We start from the raw sequence: 4,274 nt of genomic DNA, 5'->3' as shown, positions 1-4,274 counted from the left end.
AAGAAACTCAGTCAAAACGTGTTGAACTATAAAACATACCGTCCTAGTCAGGAAGTCCTCTAGAGATCTATGAAGAACTTCATGTCCTTCTGGCATCTCACTGCACCTCAAGCGCTTTCTTCACTATCTTTTAGCTAGTATCGACATTTTTATGATGCTCTCAAGAAAACATGAATCATAATTATTTTGAAACACAATGGAGAGCATCAAAAACCATATAGTAATAAGAAAATTAAGGCTAACACACTTCATATGCATTGGAATCTTGTAAGCAAATGATTCAGTGAAGCAAGAAGTAACTAGCATAGGAAGAGAAAACAAGTGCAACTTTAAAGCTTTCATCATAAAGAGAGGAAACTTAATATTGTTAAGATATCTATAGCCCTAGCTATCTCCCTCTCTCATAATAATTTTCAGCCGCTTCATGAACAAGCTCAATATATGGTTATCACATAAAGCATACTTTTCAGGATCTAATGCACAAAATTACTATTACTGTCCACATAAGCAAATTCTTTCTTATTAATTGTAGTGGGAGAAAATTCAACAAAATAGCCATCATGTGAAGCTTAATTGGCATGACCCAATTGCACATTAAACTCATACTATGACAAGTTTTATAATGATGCTTATCTTTATTCTTTATAGCAAGTGACATCATAGCTAATAACTTTGTTCTCATCATAGTCAATTGAAACATCCTCCAAAATTGTGGGATAAACCGTACCTGAGGTCATGACCTCTCCAAACCCACTTCCAATAATAGCATAATCAAATTTAGCACTCTCCAAAATAAAGGGATCATTACTATCTAAAGTCATGACCTCTCCGAACCCACTTTCATCAACATTTGTAATCACCATAACTAGGAGGAATACTGTCATGTAAAAATTATTCTCCAAGCTAGGATCAAGTGGTCTAAAAATTTCATATTTATCAAACCTTTCATCCCCAAGCTTACAACTTTACATATCATTAGCAAAAATGGAATTCATAATACCATGTCTATTGTAATCATGATTAGCATTGAAAGAACATACATCATTAACCTTTTTAAATTCTTCTTTGAATACTTCATGACCAAATTATGAGTCCATGTTCTCAAAATAAATTTTATGAAGGTAAACACGTGTTCACTAGTTTTTGTTGTTGTTTCTTTTATAAACCAAACAAGTGAACATGAGACTAAAACATTCAATTGCAAGATCTAAAGAAGATACCCTCAAGCACCACCTCCCGGCAATGGCACCAGAAACAACTTGATGTCTACTACGCACTTCTATTCTTGTAGACTATGTTGGGCCTCTAAACGTAGAGGATTGTAAGACAACGGCAGTGTGCTTCAAGTCGATAACCTAAGGTTTATCAACCTGTGAGAGGTGTAGTTGAAAGTAGTCTTTTCCAAACAACCCTGCAATCAAATATAAGTAGTCCCCTGTGTCCCTAACACACCCAATAGAACTATTAATTCTATAGGCACACTACTTTAGCGAAGAGCAATGTTTAAAAAATCGGCCGATTCAGTGATTTACCGGCCCATTTATTGCTTATCGGTGGGTGACTACTAAGATTATGCCTTATCAGTGCTATTTATCATTTGGGTAGATTTATTGCTCTAACAAGCAATTAATCAAGAATCTATCGATTAATTGGCCTGGGGCCCTGTTGTCCGAAAACCCAAAAGTCGTCGAAGAGATTAATAATTTGGATGGTAGATTGGTATTTGGATGGTAATATTTTTGTATTTTCAGAATAAATAAGGGCAGCAAGGTATCAAGTAGTAAAAGTGAATAAAGCAGAGTTGTAATGCCTGCAAACAAGGCCTAGGGTTCATAATTTCACTAATGTCAATTCTCTACATAATTAATATAGTAGAAACACATGATATATCATGAAAATGTATGGTAAAGAATCATTTCAAAGTTCCTCTTTTGCCGGATCAAAGTAGGATGAGATAAATTAGGTATGGCTAGACCTAATGTCACCTCAGGCAACCCAGAAATTATACTAAACAATCACCTCATGATCTTTATTGTTCTAATCTGTTGTCCACAGAATCACATAAATGTCACTACGGACATCTCCGAAAATCGTACTAGAAATGCACCATGATCTCACTAGTTCCGAAAAGATTCAATCTAACATACAAAGAAACTCATAGCAAGAGCAAAATCCATTTCACCACAAGGATAATATGCCGTGATACATCACATGATTCAACTCCATTAACAACACCCACAATCATAATCATCAATGGAAACTCACATGATCAAGGGGGAGAGATATAACACATAACTAGTAGTACAAAACCTCAGCCCTAGGGTGGACTATGCCCACATCATCATAAGAGCAGCACAGGATGATGAAGAGGTTGATGAAGATCACCCGCCCCCGACGGGGTGCTAAAATGAAGATCGCCTTGGATCGGGTGAAGGAAATATGCCCTAGGGGCAATAATAAAGTTGCTATTTTATATTTCCTTATTCATGATAAATGTTTATTATTCATGCTAGAATTGTATTAACCGGAAACTTGATACATGTGTGAATACATAGACAAAACACTATGTCCCTAGTGTACCTCTAATAGACTAGCTCATTGATCAAAGATGGTTAAGTTTCCTAGCCATGGACATGAGTTGTCATTTGATAAACGGGATCACATAATTAGTGGAATGATGTGATGGACAAGACATCCATTAGCTTAGCATAATGATCGTTCAGTTTTATTGCTACTGCTTTCTTCATGTCAAATATATATTCCTCCGACTATGGGATTATGCAACTCCCGGACACCAGAGGAATGCCTTATGTGCTATCAAACATTACAACGTAACTAGATGATTATAAAGATGCTCTACAGGTATCTCCGAAGGTGTTTGTTGGGTTGGCATAGATCGAGATTAGGATTTGTCACTCTGAGTATCGAAGAGGTATCTTTGGGCCCTCTCGGTAATGCACATCATATGAAGCCTTGCAAGCAATGTGATTAATGAGTTACTTTTGGGATGATGCACTAAGGAACGAGAAAAGAGACTTGCCGGTAATGAGATTGAACTAGGTATGAAGATACCGATGATCGAATCTCGGGCAAGTAGCATACCGATGACAAAGGGAATAACGTATGTTGACATTGCGGTTCGACCGATAAAGATCTTTGTAGAATATGTGGGAATCAATATGAGCATCCAGGTTTCGCTATTGGTTATTGACCGGAGAGGTGTCTCGGTCATGTCTACATAGTTCTCGAACCCGTAGGGTCTGCATGCTTAACGTTCGATGATGATATGTATTATATGAGTTATGTGTTTTCGTGACCGAAGGTAGCTCGGAGTCCCGGATGAGATCACGGACATGATGAGGAGTCTCAAAATGGTCGAGAGGTAAAGATTGATATATTAGAAGGTTAGATTCAGACACCGGAATGGTTCCGGAGTGGGTCGGGTATTTTTCGGAGTACCGAGGGGTTACCAGAACCCATCGGGGAAGTAATGGGCCTCATGGGCCATAGTGGAGAGGAGAGGCAGGTCCCAGGAAGTGGTGCCCCCCCCATGTGGAGTCCGAATTGGACAAGGGGGAGGGGCGCGGCCCCCCTTTCCTTCTCCCTCGCCCTCTCCCTCTACTTCCCTCTTTCCCCCTCCGTTGGAAAGGAAGGGGGGCCGACTAGGACTAGGAGTCCTAGTTGGACTCCCCCCACTTGGGCGTGCCCTAGGCCGGCCCTTTACCCTCTCCCTCCTTTCTATACGGGGGCAATGGGGCACCCCAAAGCACAACAGTTGTTTCTTAGCCGTGTGCGGTGCCTCCTCCACTGTTTACTCCTCCGGTCATATTGTCGTAGTGCTTAGGCGAAGCCCTGCACGGATCACATCATCATCACCGTCACCACGCCGTCGTGCTGACGGAACTCATCTCCTCCATACCTCTACTGGATCAAGAGTTCGAGTAACGTCAGCGAGCTGAACGTGTGCAGAACTCGCAGGTGCCGTAGGTTCGGTACTTGATCAGTTGATTCGAGAAGACGTTCGACTACATCAACTGCGTTAAGTTAATGCTTCCTCTTTCGGTCTACGAGGATACGTGGACACACTCTCCCCCTCTCGTTTCTATGCATCTCCTAGATAGATCTTGCGTGAGCCTAAGAATTTTTTTTGAAATTACATGCTACGTTTTCCAACATCGGGTAGTTGCGGGGGCGGAAAACTTTGGATAGAAATATGTTACGTAATGTTTAGCATATATAGAGATAGGGCCATGCGAGCGATGGAGATAATGTCC

Source organism: Triticum dicoccoides, chromosome 7B, assembly GCF_002162155.2.
Source record: "Triticum dicoccoides isolate Atlit2015 ecotype Zavitan chromosome 7B, WEW_v2.0, whole genome shotgun sequence".
Classification (NCBI taxonomy): domain Eukaryota; kingdom Viridiplantae; phylum Streptophyta; class Magnoliopsida; order Poales; family Poaceae; genus Triticum; species Triticum dicoccoides.
This window is presented reverse-complemented; position numbering follows the sequence as displayed.